The sequence below is a fragment of the Callorhinus ursinus genome, unplaced genomic scaffold, assembly GCF_003265705.2.
Source record: "Callorhinus ursinus isolate GAN/ISIS: 27379988/994484 unplaced genomic scaffold, GSC_fseal_2.0 scaffold12, whole genome shotgun sequence".
NCBI classification, from domain to species: domain Eukaryota; kingdom Metazoa; phylum Chordata; class Mammalia; order Carnivora; family Otariidae; genus Callorhinus; species Callorhinus ursinus.
This window is the reverse complement of record NW_027397074.1, coordinates 73781586-73793419: the sequence shown is the minus strand read 5'-3', so window position 1 is coordinate 73793419 and position 11834 is coordinate 73781586. Positions and strand designations below refer to the sequence as shown.

The window sequence follows — 11834 nt, the reverse complement described above, 5'->3', positions numbered from 1 at the left end:
GGAAGAGGGTCAGAGGGAGAAGCAGACTCCCTGCTGAGCAGGGAGCCCGATGCGGGACTCAATCCTGGGACTCCAGGATCATGACCTGAGCCGAAAGCAGTCGCTTAACCAACTGAGTCACCCAGGCACCCACGTCTTGTGCATTTTTTAAATCATTTCCGATTGTTATTGCTGATATATAGATGAATGCTATTGATTTTGTAGGTTGATGATGAATCCAACAACCTTGCTGAAATCTCTTTCGTTTTCATTGTTTGTTCATATATTCTCTGGAATCTCTCCACTGACAATCATAATATCTGTATATAATGAGAGTTGTTCTCGTTCTTCCTAGTTGTTGTAGCTCGTTTCCTTTTTATGTCTTTTTACATTGGCTACACCCTCCAGTTTGACATTAAATAGTAACTATGGTAATAGTGAACGTTCTTGTCATGTTTTAAAGAAAATGCTTTTGAAATTCCCCCATTAAGTGTAATTTTTGCTGTAGGTTTCTAGTGGATTAAGGAAGTTCCCTTTTATTCCTAGTTTGCAAAAATGTAAATTTTAATCATTGAGCATTGACTCTTACTGAAAGCTTTTTCTGCATCTATTAGAATGATCATATGTACTTTCTATTTTAATCTGTGGATTTGGTAAATTATACTGTATTTATCTCTGTAAGTGGAAAAGTTGAGTAAGAAAAGTTGAGTAAGAGAGATATTATCTATTTCTTGAATGATTGCAAAATATTAGTGTCTGCAAAATATTAGTGTCTTTCAGGAGCGGAAACCTGACTACTAATTCAATTCTTTGATGAGTATGTCCTTGAATAACAATTGTTTTCATTGTGAAACATATCACACAAAGGAGTACAAAATGTATTTGCATCTCTTAAAAATAATACTAACATGAACACCTGTGTGTCTACAGGATCCATCAAGAAACACACCAGCACCAAGTTCTCTGCATAACCCTCTCAGGTCATGGACCTTTTTCTCCCCATAGAGATAACTGAGTGCTGAGTTTTGTATAAAACATTTCCTTGTTTTTCTTTGTAATTTTTTTTTAAGATTTTATTTATTTATTTGACAGAGAGAGACACAGCGAGAGAGGGAACACAAGCAGGGGGAGTGGGAGAGGGAGAGGCAGGCTTCCCGCAGAGCAGGGAGCCTGATGCGGGGCTCGATCCCAGGACCCTGGGACCATGACCTGAACCGAAGGCAGACGCTTAACAACTGAGCCACCCAGGTGCCCCTTTCTTTGTAATTTTAACTCTATGTATCTCTGGGCAATATTATTTAGTTCTGCCTATTTTTAAACTTTGTATAAAATGTATCATATTGTTAATTGTTACATGTATTCATCTGTGACTTTCTTCCTTTGCCCTATATTTTGTTTCTGGGAAAATCATTCTTTGAGGGGCACCGGGCTGACTCAGTCAGGAAAGCATGTGATTCTTAATCTCAGGGTTATGAGTTCAAGCCCCCCGGGGGCATAGAGCCCACTTAAAAAGAGAAAATCAGGGGTGCCTGGGTGGCACAGTTGGTTGGGTGTCTGCCTTCAGCTCCGGTCATAGTCCCAGGGTCCTGGGATCGAGCTGTCCGTCCGGCTCCCTGCTGAGTGGGGAACCTGCTTCTCCCTCTCCTTCTGCCTGCCACCCCCCCCACTTGTGCTCTCTCTCTCAAATAAATAAATAAAATCTTCTTTAAAAAAAAAGAGAAAAAGTTCTCTGAAATTGAAATGCGTAGCTGTTGTCCTCTTTTTTTTTTTTCCTGTAGAGTATTACACCATATTAAACTACCCTTATCCATTCTACTGTGATTGACATTTGGGTTGTTTCCAGTGCTTTTGCTTTTGCAACTAATGCTGTCATTGAGTCTCCTGGCATAACGGGTGTCAGATTTATACACACTCATTTGTACATACACCCCCCTCCCCCCCCGCCCAGGAGTGGAACTGTTTGGTTGTAGGGTAACATATCAACGGGTCATTTGTATTTCCTCTTAAATGAGTGATTTAAAAAAATATTAAGGCAGCAAACTACAGCGTGTGGGCCAGCTACCTATTTTGCTACCTATTTTGGTCAATAAAGTTTCATTGGAACCAGGGCCAGGATTAGGGGAAAGGAATTGAGGCAGGGTTTTCTAAATTTAGTGTTGGATCTTCTAATTTTTATTGTAATATTTTGCTCATCGTGGAATTTTTTGCCTTAATTTTGATTTTAAAAAATGTTACATCAGGGGCGCCTGGGTGGCTCAGTTGGTTAAGCGACTGCCTTCGGCTCAGGTCATGATCCTGGAGTCCCGGGATCGAGTCCCATATCGGCTCCCTGCTCAGCGGGGAGTCTGCTTCTCCCTCTGACCCTCTCTCCTCTCGTGCTCTCTATCTCTCATTCTCTCTCTCTCAAATAAATAAATAAAATCTTTAAAAAAAATGTTACATCAAGGTATTATTTACCTTGATTCCTACATCTTTTGGTGTTTGCTTAAATTTTGTTTGTTTTCTTTTTTAAAGATTTTATTTATTTATTTGACAGAGAGAGACACAGCGAGAGAGGGAACACAAGCAGGGGGAGTGGGAGAGGGAGAAGCAAGCTTCCCGCAGAGCAGGGAGCCCGATGCGGGGCTCAATCCCAGGACCCTGGGATCATGACCTGAGCCGAAGGCAGATGCCCAATGACTGAGCCACCCAGGCGCCCCTAGATATCTTTTAAATAGCAGAACACAAAGGGAAGTGTTTCAAGTAGTTTGTCTACATGAGTGAGAAAGAATAGGCAGCTGTATTAATTCGCTAGGGCTGCCATAGCAAAGTACCACCGACTGTGTGACTCAAACAACAGGAATTTATTTTCCTACAATTCTGGAGGCTGGAAGTACAAGATCAAGGTGGTGGCAGAGTTGGTTTCTTCTCAGGCCTCTCTCCTTGGCTTGTATGTGGCCCTCTGTTCCCCATGTTTTCCCTCGGTGTGTCAGTGCTTGCTTAAATTTTGTGCCCAAAGTGAAGGCCTCCATTGCCTAACCCTAGTCCCAGCCCTGCCCTAGTCTAAGCCACTTATCATCTCCATGCTGTACTTCTGCAATAGCATCCAAACTGGTCTCTCCACTTACACATTTGCCACTTACCTTCGATCCATTCTCTACAGGGTAGCCACTCTGACCTTTTGGAAAGACAGATTGATTTATGTTACTCCTCTGCTCCAAACTGTTCAATTGTCTCTTACTCTAATTAGAATAAAGTCCAAATTCCACGTAGAACCCCAGATAATCTGGATTTTGCCTTCTTCCCTAACCTCATCTACTACCGCTCTGCTTTTGAATGCCCTAGCCTCACTGGCTAATTTTCCATTTCTGGAATATGCTAACTCATTCCTGCCTCCTGGCCTGACACAGGCAATTCTTTTTTTTTTTTTAAAGATTTTATTTATTTGATAGAGAGAGACACAGCGAGAGAGGGAACACAAGCAGTGGGAGTGGGAGAGGGAGAGGGAGAAACAGGCTCCCCGCCGAGCAGGGAGTCCTATGCAGGGCTCGATCCCAGGACCCTGGGATCATGACCCGAGCCGAAGGCAGACGCTTAATGACTGAGCCACCCAGGCGCCTCCACAGGCAATTCTTTAAACGGGTGATCCTTTCTAACCTTTAAATTTTAGATTAAGTTATCTCTTGAGAGAGGCTTTCCAATCTAAAGTAAATCTCCTCCTGATAGTTCTATTGTTCTGTTCTTTTTCCTTCCTAATATTTTGCCAACACAGAAGTAGAGTTTTATTTGCTTATTACTTGGTTTCCTTGTTCTGTCTTCCCTTTTTAAGCCCAACATCTTTGAGGGGTTTAGTGCTTTCCTCCCTACCAACACTCAATACTTAGCACTCCACTACTCACTAAATAATTAAAATGAAGGAGAAAAGATAAAACTCAGAGTAAAAGGGTTTTTGGGAAAGAAAGGGCCCCCAAAGAAAGTGGTATTGATATTCATTAATATTAAAGCAATCTGGCCATGACAAGGGACATAAAACTGATCATTTCCTTTGACCCAGTAGGTTTACATTTGAGACTATACCCCAATAGTAACTTGGAAATTTTATTTATTTAAAATATCCACATATTAATAATTTATGAAGGTTGACAAAATTGGAAACAACCCATAGTGCTGGCTGCCCATTAACCCTTCCCTGTTTTCACTCTCTTCAGCCTGGATAGGCCCACCTATACACTCTGCTGCTGTGTAGAACCCAAGTACATAAGCACTGTTAGAAAAAAATCACTAAGTTGGACAAAATACAATTACCATAATTTTCAAGTTCACCAATTTCAAATGTGCAATCGTTACTTCTCTGCAATCCTGTAGTTCCTTCAATGAAGCTGTTTTCATTCTCTCCAGATGTTGTTTAAATGTTCACTGTTCTTCTCTTATCAAAGGAGTCACCATCTGCAAGGCCATTTAGATCAGAAAATCCAAGAGCCATTTATGAGCACACTTCCCTTACCCAGTTCATCACCAAGGCGAAAGGAATCTCCCCCCCCACAAGATGTATTTATTTATTTCAGTGAGAGACAGAGAGAGTAGGGGAGAGGGGCAGAGGAAGAGGGAGAGAGACACCCAAGCAGACTCCCAGCTGAGTGAGAGCACAGAGCCCAGTGGGGCTCAATCACACAAGCCCAAGATCAGACCTGAGCTGAAACCAAGAGTCGGACTTCACCAGCCCAGTGCTCCCCAAGGATATCTTGAATTCATTACCTCTTTGCTATCTTAACTGTCACCCCAATCAGAACCACCATCTTGATGCCTGAAATGTTCTTTAAATTACTTGCTCTATTTTCACTCCTGCTTTTCTCCTATCCATTCTCCACACAGTGGAGTGTTCTTCTATTTTTTAAAAAAATGCTTACAAGGAATTCATATACATAACAATAAACCAATAGAGCAGTTTATAAAGAAAAAGTTATATTCTCCCCCCACCCCTTTCCAGTTGCAATCCCAAGGTAACCAACCACACAGTAAATATTTGATGTGTATGTATCTTCCTATTCTTTTTCTGTGCTGAATGAGAATGTATTCACATATTTTTGGATTCTTTTTTATTTCTAAAAAATGAATTACATTATATACCATATATTGTATTGTAATTTACTTTTTTTTTTTAAGATTTATTTTAGAGGAAGAGAGAGCATGCCCATGCATGCATGTATGCATGGACATGAGCAGTGGGGAGGGGTAGAGGGAGAGGGAAAGAGAGAATCCTAGGCAGGCTCCACGACCAGCCCAGAGCCCAACAGGGGGCTTTGATTCCACAACCCTGAGATCATGACCTGAGCTGAAATCAAGAGTCGGAGGCTTAACCGACTGAGCCACACAGGTGTCACAACTTACTTATTCTTTTTTTTTTTTTAAGATTTTACTTATTTATTTGAGAGAGAGAGAATGAGAGACAGAGAGCACGAGAGGGAAGAGGGTCAGAGGGAGAAGCAGACTCCCTGCTGAGCAGGGAGCCCGATGTGGGACTCGATCCCGGGACTCCAGGATCATGACCTGAGCCGAAGGCAGTCGCCCAACCAACTGAGCCACCCAGGTGCCCGCAACTTACTTATTCTTTACCAAACAATAATATATCATGGACATTCTTTCAGGTCAATATAGAGTTCTTTCCCTTTCTCTTTTTTACTTTTTTTTTTTTAAAGATTTTATTTATGGGGCGCCTGGGTGGCTCAGTCATTAAGTGCCTGCCTTCAGCTCCGGTCATGATCCCAGGGTTCTGGAATCGAGCCTCGCATTGGGCTCCCTGCTCTGCGGGAAGTCTGCTTCTCCCCCTCCCACTCCTCCTGCTTGTGTTCCCTCTCTCACTGTGTCTCTCTCTGTCAAATAAATAAAATCTTTAAAAAAATTTATTTATTTATTTGAGAGAGAGAGAAAGGGAGAGACAGAGCATGAGCAGAGGGGGAGGGGAAGGAGGAGGGGCGAGGGAGCAGGAGAAGCAAGGCTCCCTGCTGAGCAGAGAGCTTGATATGGGGCTTGATCCCAGGGTCCTGGGATCATGACCTGAGCCAAAGGCAGCGCTTAATCGACTGAGCCACCCAGACACCACTCTCTTTCTCTTTTTTAGATAGCTCTGTAATATTCCAGAGAATGGAAGTATGAAATTTAAATTAATAAATTTCCCAGTGATGGACATTCAGTAGCATGGTCTTTTAAAAATGTAAATCAGATCATGCCTTTTTCTTTCAAAGGCTTTCCTTTGCCCACAGAATAAGATTTACATTTCCTACAATGGCCTAAAAGGCCCTGGATGATCTGGTGCTTGCCTCTCATTAAATTCACCTTCCACCACTCCTCTCCTTGCTCACTATACCCCATACTAACTAGCCTTCTGGGAAGGTTTTTTTCCCACCTCATGGTCCCTGCATTTTTTCTTCTCTTCCTCTATAAAGATCTTCCCTATCCTCTACCCCAATAATCAAAATTGGGTTCCCCTTTTATACTTTCTCATAACATCTTATAAAAACCTTCACAGAATTCATTGTCAGTTATAATCATATATAGGAAATTATATTTATATATCCGATTATTATTTCATCTCTGCCTCATCTACTAGGCACCATGTATTAGGACATATACAGTGTTTTGCTGACCTCTGATTTACTGTGCTACCAGCACCTAACACAACGTTTGAAGGTAGAAAACATTTTTTTTAAGATTTTATTTATAAGATTTTATTAATTTATTTGACAGACAGAGAGAGAGAGAGCACAAGTAGGCAGAGCAGCAGGCAGAGGGAGAGGGAGAAGCAGGCTCCCCGCTGAGCAGGGAGCCCAATGCAGGACTCGATCCCAGGACCCTGATATCATGACCTGAGCCGAAGGCAGACACTGAACCACTGAGCCACCCAGGCGCCCCAGTAGAAAACACTTCCTGCATGAATAGATGATAGATCCCACATTGAGGAATCATTAAGCAAGTCGGGTAATAGAATTTTTTTTTAAGATTTATTTATTTATTTATTTGACACACAGAGAGAGAGAGAGAGAGAGAGAGAGAGAGCGAGCGCGTGCACACAGGCAGAGGGAGAGGGAGAAGCAGGCTCCCCGCTGGGCAGGGAGCCCAATGTGGGGCTCGATCCCAGGACCCTGGGATCACGATCTGATCCAAAGGCAGATGCTTAACCGACTGAGCCACCCAGGCGCCCCTCAAGTCAGGTAATAGAATTCAAAGTAAATTAACTTTTATTTTATTTTTTTTAAAGATTTTTATTTATTTTTGACAGACAGAGAGAGATAGCGAGAGAGGGAACACAAGCAGGGGGAGTGGGAGAGGGAGAAGCAGTCTTCCCACTGAGCAGGGAGCCTGATGTGGGGCTTGATCCCAGGACCCCGGGATCATGACTTGAGCCGAAGGCAGACGCTTAACGACTGAGCCACCCAGGCGCCCCATAAATTAACTTTTTTAAAATGACATGAGAATTACATGTTATATGGATAAACCTAAATGAAATGATATACATATATAGATACACATATGTGAAAACTTGGTAATATAAAGCAGTAAAAGGAGGACTGGCATGAGAGGGCACTAATTTGTTAGCAACCTAGGAAATGGCACTTCTCCCCTGGTAGTCTCCATCAATGAACTACCCTCAGCAGGTGTGGTATTGCCCCTAGTGTTGCATACTCTAGGAGGTATTACTGGCCTTTAGAGAGCAGAGGCCCGGAACCGAGGCTTCTTGAAAAACGTGGGCCTGTTCCTCAATGAAAAATTTTGTGTCCCTCACAATTCTGAAAGGCCCCAGTGTAGGGAAAAACCTGTGTATGACTATCTGTACCCAAAACCTGACCTATTTTACATATGAACACAAAGCTGTTTTTTATTTTTACATAATTATAACAGCAGACATTTTAGGAATGTATCTACAGTGGACACTGAGGACAGATTAATGTTGTTCACCAGAGGCGGCCGAAAACACCATACCTGTGTCAGTTGTAGCTTTCACATTCATGGGGATTTCACTTATAAGTGTAGCCACTTGATTTATGACTTGATTATATTTTCTAGAATGGTTATGCCTGAACATTTATATTGAAACAGAAATCACTGTATTATAAATTACTTCCTTTACACTTTTTATATTATATTTTATATTTGATTTAAACCCAAATCATGCATGTATGCAGGTTATATTATCTATGAATTTCATTTTAGGTTAATAAAGGGAGACATTATGAAAGTATTTGTCATTTAAAAAAGGTGTGTTGGGTTAAAACAAGGTTGTGAAACATTGATTTAAATAGATGAGGACTAAGATCCCTTTTAGTTCTTAATGCAATGGACCCTTATCTTTAATAATGTAAAGGATTCCTTTTATTTTGTTCTTTTCATGACTTTATGTTATAAAACTGGTAATATAAAAAATAAACACATTTAAAAAAACACGTCTCCTACACCAAATGTTTTTAGATGGTTACCTAAAGGTGAGTCCGAATGGTTTCTCGAAGGTTTCCTTGCTAGATAATAATTTCATGATTCTAAAATTTCAAATTTATGGTTGTGAGTTTATCACATGCTTTAAATTTTCACCAAGTAATTGTTGTCTCTAGGCTTGATAGTGAAGAGACTGAAACACAAAGAACCAATGTATTAAAAAAAAATGAAATGAAGGTTTCTCACTATGAGATTAGGTTCACAGATTTAAAATTGCAACCTCTTGGGAGCCTGGGTGGCTCAGTTGGTTAAACGACTGCCTTTGGAGCGACTGCCTTCGGCTCAGGTCATGATCCTGGAGTCCCGGGATCGAGTCCCACATCGGGCTCCCTGCACAGCAGGGAGTCTGCTTCGCCCTCTGACCCTCCCCCCTCTCATGTGCTCTCTCTCTCATTCTCGCTCTCTCAAATAAATAAATAAAATCTTTAAAAAAAAATAAAATTGCAACCTCTTCCCTTATTCCCCAACTATTTTAAATTTTTCATCTGTTATGATATACTATGCATTTTAATCATATATTTTGTTTTTATTTTTTAAGAGTTTATTTATTTATTTGACAGAGACAGACAGCGAGAGAGAACACAAGCAGGGGGAGTGGGAAAGGGAGAAGCAGGCTTCCCGCCTAGCAGGGAGCCGGATGCGGGGCTCGATCCCAGGACCCTGGTATCATGACCTAAGCCGAAGGCAGACGCTCAACTACTGAGCCACCCAGGCGCCCCTTAATCATATATTTTAAAAATTGATTTCGTCCTTCCCCTTTTCCTTCACCCCAAGACAGCTAGAATAGATACAGGAATTCTTAGAGTACAAACAGGGAATTTTGTGTTTTACTCACCAGCGTCTTTCCATGTATCAAACAGTGCCAGACACACAGGATGAGCTCAGTGAATATTTATTGTATGAATGGGCGAAGAATACACGCAATAAGCAAAACTGAGTGCTTCGAGCGCCCCTTTCACCAGAGTCCTAGGAGACAAGCGGGAGTCACCAGGAACTTGATTTTTGTGATTGGGGATTCCTCGGCGCTCGTACGGATTGAGAGTACTTTTTTACATTCTTTAGGATGTACTGATGTGTGGTGGTTTGTGAACTTCATGCACAGAGCTGTACACAGGTAGAACACCAAACTAACTTGCATCGAAGTCCACGTAATCTCAAATTTGTATCATCAGAAACCCGTTTTTGTAAGTGCACGGGTCTATCGTTCTCTCGTGCATCTGTACAGGACAATCTGGGATACTTCACCGGAGATTAACGCTGAGGAGGGGATCAAGGTTGGTGGCTCTGAAATGAGCAAGCAGGGGAAACGACTTAACGCTCACTTTTCGCAAACAGACGCCAATTCAGAATCAAATTCTCACCCTAGATCAAATCCCGCGCTCCTCCTACCGGCAACCTACCTCCACCCCGCCCCCTTTGATACCTATGGTGGGCGGGGCAGAGAGGAGCCGTTCCCGGCTCCCCCCAAATTGGTTAAACTCGCCCGAGTTCTGTTATCCCATTTCTGAGCAAACACAGAGGAAACGGAGCAGCCAACGAAGACCGTCGACCAAATGACAGCGGAGCTTCACAGGCGGACCGAGAACGAAGCAAAACACGAAGAAAGGCAGTAATCTAGCTGCCACGTGAGGCGCGCGATCCCGTCCGCCCTCCGAGCGAGAACTTCAACTCCCGGCTTGCAGCTGGGCGGTTATCCTCCGCGGACTATAATTCCCAGGGTGCTGCGGGAGCGACCGCCCGCCTCTCCTCCTGCTCCTCCCCCGCCCCTCCCGGCCGGATCGGCGTGCGCCTGCGCACCGGAGGCCGGAGGAGTCTTACCCTAATGTAAGATGGTGGCCCGTCTGGCTGTGGAACCCACCGAAAACTGAGAGTCTGTATCTCAGCCGTAAAGGTCGGACTCGCTGAAGCAATCAGGCCCGGTTCTGAAGAGTTTTTCCCCCGACACTCGTTCAGTGGTCTCTTGTGAGGACACGGCAGCGCGTGGAGTCGGCTAAGGGAAAAGCGAGGCAAGGCAGGCGGGTGAGTGTATGCGGGGCTGGGCTTACGGGAAACCCGGGGCTGACCGGCTACGAGAGAGCGGAGGCTTCGCTGGGACTGTGCAGGCCGCACCCCCCTTTCTCCCCACCCCCCGCCTCATCTTCACCCTCCTCCTTCTTGGTCTTCCTCCTCCTCCTCTTCTTCTTCCCTCTCCCCTCTACGCCACAGCAGTTTACCACCAGGAAAAGGGAGCCGGGCAGAAGGCGGCGCGGCGGCGAGCACCGACTCCTTGGAAAATTTCCTCAATTGGGGAGCCGAGGCGGATTCTCGTCTCCAGCTCTCTTCCCTACGTTTCTGTAGGGGCAGAAATCTTGGGTCTCGGTACTCCCTTGTTTCCCCAGCCCTCTCTCCCCTCCCTGACGTCCTTGTCCCGGTCTCCCTAGACCCAAGCCATCCCTTCCACTCTGACCCGAGTTGCTGCTGCTCATCAGTCCCACTACTCATTGCCCACTCGTCCTGCTGTTTGTTTTTTGCTCCACTGCTACCACTCTGGAGTTAGCCTTTGCCCCCCTCCGGTGCTTGCAGTCAGCCCCTACTCTATCGGCCACACTGGCGCTTCTTCCGATTTGCAGTCGTTCCTTTAACCACATCTGTCATTTTAAAAGCTGCCCCTTAAGTATCTAGATTATGCGGCTGCTCGTTCTAACCCACCTGTTTCCCAGCTTTCTTGGGAATTGTCTGTTCCTTCCGTCTTTTCTATCCAGATTCTTTCAACATACACTTCCAGAAAAAAAGGGATGCCCCGTGTTGGCCCCTGAAAAGTCAAGTTGGGAAGTGAATTGAGTGAGGTAGGATACTCTTAAACGTTATGAGTGGAGATCATTTATTCAGGCTCCTCGGGAGAAGAACGTTTTCTTTTGGCTTTCAGGGATCTATTTGTGGATTTTTCGCTCTGTTGGGACGTGGGGGTTTTTTGTGTGGTGGTTTCCCCCCCCTTCCCTTCTATTTTTGACTGGCTTCTCCCTGCTACTAAGCATTCTACTTAATTACCTTTCCCCGGGACACTTAATGTGAACTCTGATTATACCAACAAATATTAGCCTAGGCGTTTCAAAATAAGGTAAATCTGGCATACAACCAAATTAATCTGTGAACTCCACAAGAAGATATGAGATTTTTATTAATCTGCTGGTTATATGTGGGTTACAGATCCTTTCCATATTGAAAATTGATTATTGACTGAGTTATATTGAGGATCGGCTTAATTGATGACACATTTATGGTTCGGGTGGAAATTTCCTTTCCAGCCAATATCAGACTTACTTAGTATTTTTGGATTTGGGAAGTTCTCTCTTTTAACATAAATTGTCTTCTCTCGAAAATTCATTAGGTATGTATGCAAAAGAAAAATG

General features: G+C 43.6%; 1 protein-coding gene and 1 long non-coding RNA gene across 7 annotated transcripts in view; one reads left to right on the top strand and one right to left on the bottom strand.

Annotated features, from left to right (window-relative positions):
• Window positions 1-2864: 2864 nt before the first annotated feature.
• LOC112811039 (uncharacterized) lies at window positions 2865-10142 on the bottom strand. Its single transcript, XR_012380351.1, has 4 exons — window positions 9846-10142; window positions 9281-9729; window positions 4264-4404; window positions 2865-3136 (listed from the first exon to the last, which is right to left on the bottom strand). It is a non-coding gene; the product is annotated as an uncharacterized lncRNA (long non-coding RNA).
• A 113-nt stretch (window positions 10143-10255) lies between these two features.
• The window catches only part of CNOT4 (CCR4-NOT transcription complex subunit 4), a 143431-nt gene continuing 141852 nt past the window's right edge, over window positions 10256-11834 (top strand). For 4 of the 6 annotated variants that reach the window (XM_025854733.2, XM_025854732.2, XM_025854736.2 and 1 more), the window contains exon 1: window positions 10257-10464. The gene's annotated coding sequence lies outside the window, so the exon portion shown is untranslated. Of the gene's footprint in view, window positions 10465-11834 lie in introns of all 6 variants that reach the window. The other 2 variants (XM_025854731.2, XM_025854730.2) reach the window with 1 other exon arrangement.